Raw genomic sequence first — 6000 nt, 5'->3', positions numbered from 1 at the left:
AGAAACATTACTTTTAAAAGAGGCCCAGAGATGCCATCAGACGGCCAAATGGGTCTGGGGCACAGAAGAGGTTAAGAAACGCCACTAAATTCTCAATCTGGGTCTAAGCTGTGTTCCTTTGCATGATGTTGCTGCAGTTCACCGTAAATATGATTCATGCATCAAAGAAACTGCCAAAACATGGGACGCAATAGAACATGGTTGCCTGGAAACTAAAGGCTGATTAGATTGTTACTTTTGTAGGGTTTTTTTTTTTTTTTTTCTTTAGGGTTGCACCCACGGCATATGGAAACTCCCAGGTTAGGAATCGAATCGTAGCTGCAGCTGCTGGCCTACACCCCAGCCACAGCAATGCCAGTTCTGAGCCACGTCTGCAACCTACGCTACAGCTCATGGCAACACCGGATCCTTTAATCCAGTGATCAAGGCCCAGGAACCCACATCCTCATGGTTACTGGTTAGGTTCATTACCGCTGAGCCACAATGGGAACTCCTGGCTCTTTTTTTTTTTTTTTTTTTAAAGGAAAGAAAGCATCCATGCCTATAGCAGGTTAACACGTGGTCTCCTTGCTTCCATGTACCTCCAAAGACCACCCCTGGCGATCTCTATTCCCCAGCAGAGGTCAGAGGGCACACCTCCCATCCCCCCACACTTCCTGACTTGTGTTCTCTTTCAGCCCCTGGTCTGCTACCTGTGCAGGTGGGGATCAGCATGCTTTGAAATGATCAAAATAATCCTCTTCGTTCTAAATATTCATTAAGTCCTTCCGGTGGACAGGAACAGGTTCCGGGTGCTAAGGTATTACAATGAGCCTCCGTTTCCTCATGAATTCATAATAATATCTCACATTTTGTTGCACTTAACAAAGGACTTTCATGCTTCCCATGGGATTCTTACTCTTTCCACTGTGGCTCAGTGGCTTTAGAACCTGACATATTCTCCATGAGGATGCAGGATCCATCCTCGGCCCCGCTGGGTGAGTTAAGGATCCGGCATCGCTGAGAGCTGTGGTGTAGGTTGCAGGTGCAGCTTGGATCCGCAACGCCGGATCCTTAACTCGCTGAGCAAGGCCAGGGATTAAACCCGCACCCTCGTGGTTCCTAGTCGATTCCTTTCCGCTGCGCCACAATGGGAACTCCAGTCAAAGAATAAGATTAATCACAGAACTGAGAAAAGGTGGAAGCAAAGGCAAACAGTCAAATGAGACCAAATAATAATAGTTTAGTCATTAAGCAAAGCCAAGGACTTTTAGTTCCTCCTCAAGGGCAAAAGATCATCTTCTGAGCCATGTCCTGTGAGCTGTTTGAGATACTGGACCCCCCCTCCCACCCCCAGGCGGAGGAGGTTAATGACATGATGACCAGACTGTAGCCGTGACGTCAGGTGCCATGATTCTGAGGACTGGCCTCAAGGAAATGGGAACAAAGGGACCCTGGAGCCGAAGATGAGCTGTTCTTAAAACAGTCAAAGTGACGGTGGTCAGGCCACCCGTGACCAATTTCAAGATGACTGTCAGAGCTGACTGTATTGGAGGTGCCGTCGTGGCTCAGCGGAAATGAATCTGACTAGTATCCGTGAGGACACAGGTTCGATCCCTGGCCTCACCCAGTGCATTAAGGATCTGGCGTTGCCATGAGCTGTGGTGTGGGTCGAAGATGTGGCCTGGATCCCACGTGGCTGTGGCTAGGCAGGTGGCTACAGCTCTGATTCGACCCCATGTCTTTTTAGGGCCATACCTGCTGCATATGGAAATTCCCAGACAAATAAAGAAAAAAAAAAAAAAAAAAAGAGCTGACGGTACTGTTCCTGCAGGTAGGAAGATTTGCCCATAAAAGGTCTTGCCCACTGATTATCACTTGGAGTAGGTCCTCCCCCATCCCCCACCCCCTCATCCCCCCAACCCCCCATCCCCGTACCCTCCCCACCATGGCTGGCATCCGAAATAAAGCCAACTTGCCTTTCCACCAAGCTTGCTCTTGTTTGGCTTTAGAGCATCCAGCAGCCGGACCCCACTTTCAGTAACAATCAGGGCCCTGGCTTCCCTCATGAGACCCAAGAGAGTGGCCCAGGGGTTAGAAATGACGGTGACAGCTGCTGCCTGGCAGCTTGGAGAAACTCACAGTTTGTGTTCTCGCCTGTGCTTCTGTGACTCCCTTCACAACCTCCAAGGAAGTTCATCCTCCAAATGCAGCATAAAGCCCTTAGCCTAGACCAGTGCTTGTGGGGACCTGCAGGGCCTGGGGCAGCAGCTCCGGCCTCCAGAAGTATCCACTGTGATGGGAGAGCCATGGTTTTCAGCCCCAAATATCCCATAGGACCCCCGCTTCTGTTCTTCAGTTAACTCCCAGTTGCAGGTTTCATTTCCCTGCATCTTGACTCCGCAGACAGATGGCGAGGTGATGCATTCAGCCAGGGCCATGTGGGTTTAGGGAGCCTCTGGATGGCTTGTCTGCTGGTGACCTGGACCCTGTCACCACTGTGTGGAGATCCTAACAGGACGCTTTCCTTATAAAACCTAAGCCAGAGCTTCCGTTGTGGCGTAGTGGAAACAAAACTGACGAGTATCCATGAGGATGTGGGTTCAATTCCTGGCCTTGCTCAGTGGGTCGGGGATCTGGCATTGCCATGAGCTGTGGTTATGTTGCAGACTTCTCCTGGATCTGGCATTGCTGTGGCTGTGGTGTACATCGGCAGCTGCAGCTCTGATTCAACCCCTGGCCTGGGAACTTCCATACACCTGGGGCGAGGCCCTGAAGAGCCAAAAATCAAATCAAATCAAATCAAAGCCACCAACTTGGTACTCTGCCGTGAACACCGTTCTGGCTGCAGTTTTAAAATTTGGATGTCCCTTTGGAATGGATAAGCCATGAGATCCTGCTGTATAGCCCTGGGAACTATATCTAGTCACTTAGGATGGAGCAGGATGGAGGATAATGTGAGAAAAAAGGAATGTACCTATGTAAGTGTGACTGGGTCACCTCGCTGTACAGTAGAAAACTGACAGAACAGTGTACACCGGGTATAATGCAAAAAAAAAAAAAAATTTAAAAAAAATTAAAAAAATTAAAAAACCCTTGGATGTCAAAGAAAACCAAATCCTTTTTCTTCAGACTTCTCGACAATTTCATGCCTGAAAAAGACTAAGTGTGAATGATTTCATTTACAGACCTTGAGGAATGTTCCAATGACAAAGTGTTAAGTAGTCTACTATGAGGAAGTAAAAATTAAAAAAAAAAAAATCTTACTGGTATTACAAAAAAAAAAAGTGCAACTTGAGACACGGTAGTGTTTCTGCCTCAGAAACACCCGGTGAGCTGTTCCCGGTGCATAGATTCTGTCACAGAGATTTTCTCTGTTCTTGCAAATGCTTTTGGAGGCGCGAAAAGCTGAAGATAGAGCCGAAGATAATATTCACAACCTAAAATATACATAATGCGGAAGGTCGGCAAGGTGCAGTGATTTCAGCGGCTGGTCTTGGTCTGCTGACTGCTGGCTGTTGGGATAATCCCTCTGCGTTTCTCCAGTTACGAAGCTGCTGAGCACATCGCAGCCCTGTCGGATGGTAGCTCACATTATCTGGGTGTGTGAACTGTAGGTGGGTGCATGCATTCCAAGAAAGAAAGGGATTCTTTTTTTTTTGGTTTTTGTCCTTTTAGGGCCACATCTGAGGCATATGGAAGTTCCCCGGCTAGGGGTTGAATCAGCGCTGCTGGCTGACGCCACAGCCCCGGCCACACCAGATCTGAGCTGTGTCTGCGACCTACACGGCAACACCCGATCCTTAACCCCCTGAGCGAGGCCAGGGATCGAACCCGCCTCCTCACGGATTCTAGTCAGAGTCATCTCCCCTGTGCCACAACTCCAACTCCTCAGCCTTTCTTTTCAGAAACAACATCAGCCACCCAGCCAAATATTTTCCTGTGACGATGCTTGAGTGTTCAAAACGGAAATTGATGACTGAAACACACGTTTGGGGTTTCCTTCAAATAAAACATTGGCCCAAATAAACGCAGCCCTTGGCCAAGTCTCTTCCTACAAAGCAGAGAGTGGAAGGAAGCGACTTCTCTTGGCCATGCAGGGCTCAGCCCGTTTATTTGAACCACCTGGATTTTGTGCTCAGCTGCCTCAGGGGTTTCTGGCAGACTCGCAGGGCCCCCGAGGTAGTCCTCCTCTTGCCAGTGGCAGCGAAGTCTTTGGTGCCAAGGGCCAATGAGGAGCTGGGTGGCTTGAAATTAGCGTGCAGTTTGCTTCTTCATAATAACGGCATCTCTGAGAGCCTCACAGCTCTCCTTGGAACACAGCAAATCTGGTTCTCCCGTCTTTGCTGTTCTTCACGTTTTATTTTTTTCCTAGTTGTGGAAACAGATACTGAGAGATAGGATCTCGGCTGTATGGTGAAGATTTTTTTTTTTAATTAATTAATTTTTTTGCTTTTTAGGGCCACACTGGCGGCACATGGAAGTTCGCAGGCTAGGGGTCGAATCAGAGCTGCATCTGCCGGCCTACACCACGGCCACGGCAACGCTGGATCCTTAACCCACTAAGTGAGGCCAGGGATCGAACTGCGTCCTCGTGGATATTAGTCAGGTTCTTAACCCACTGATCCACAATGGGAACTCCTGTATTTGGTGGTTTTGAGTGGAGAGCTCAGGGCAGAAGGCGGAGGAGTGTGGCTGTGTCAGCGTCCCAGACTGTCCCCTCTGAATGTTGCCTTTCTCTTGGAAAGTCTCTCTGGATTCCTTTTGCCATTCCCGTATGTGGATATAAGCTGTATTGTTTCCATTTCCGATTCTGTCCTAGTGACTATAAGAAGAACCCCCCCCCATGTCAACTGATGCAGCCACGTGGAAAACCGCATGGAGGTTTCTCCAAAAACAAAAACTAGGACTGCCGTCCGTTCCAGCAGCCCCACTCCTGGGTATATATCCAAAACCCACTAATTCGAAAAGATACATGCACCCCAATGTTCAAAGCAACAACATTTTCAATTGCCAAGATATGGAAGCAACTCCAGTGTCCATCAACACAGGAAGGAAGCAAGCAAGCGCAGGGTATATATGCTACTCAGCCATAAAAAAACAAAAACAAACAAAAAAACTGGAATTTTGCCATCTGCAGCAACAAGGATGGACTTGGAGGGCATCACGCGAAGTGAAAGAAGTCAGAGAAAGACAAATCCTATCTGATATCACTTACCTGTGGAACCTAAAACATACAACAAACTCACGAATAAAACGAAAGCGAAGCAGACTCACAGATATGGAGGGTAAGCTAGGGGTTACCCGTGGAGGGATACCACAGGGGTGGGGGAGTGGGTGGCACCAACTATTGGGTGTAAGACAGGCTCAAGGATTGTACAGCACGGAGAATATAGCCAATGTTTTGTGATAACCTATAAATGGAAAGTAACCTTTAAAACTGTATTAATTTTTTTTTTCTTTTTAGGACTGTTCCTGTGGCATATGAAGTTCCCCGGCCAGGGACAAAAAAAAAACAAACAAAAAATCATTGATTTACGATGTTGTGCCAACTTCTGCTATACAGCAAAATGACCCAGTCAAAGAACGTATCTATTCTTTTTCTCATACTCTCTTCCATCGTGTTTGATCCCAGGAGCTTGGACATAGTTCCCGTGTTGTTCAGTAGGACGTCTTGGATGTCCACAGGCCTTGGTTTTGGGAGGCTTCCAAGGGAAGGAAGCCCTGACATCCAGGTTGCACTAACACTGCAGCAGCCTTGACTGTCTCATGATAAGACCGTCAAAGCACAGGAGTTCCCGTCGTGGCGCAGTGGTTAACGAATCCGACTAGGAACCATGAGGTTGCGGGTCCGATCCCTGGCCTTGCTCAGTGGGTGAAGGATCCGGTGTTGCTGTCAGCTGTGGAGTAGGTCGCAGACGCAGCTTGGATCCCATGTTGCTGTGGCTGTAGTGTCGGCCGGCAGCTGTAGCTCCAACTGGACCCCTAACCTGGGAACCTCCATATGCCTCGGGTGCGGCC

The sequence above is a fragment of the Phacochoerus africanus genome, chromosome 12, assembly GCF_016906955.1.
Source record: "Phacochoerus africanus isolate WHEZ1 chromosome 12, ROS_Pafr_v1, whole genome shotgun sequence".
NCBI lineage: Eukaryota > Metazoa > Chordata > Mammalia > Artiodactyla > Suidae > Phacochoerus > Phacochoerus africanus.
Note: the sequence above shows the minus strand (reverse complement) of the source record.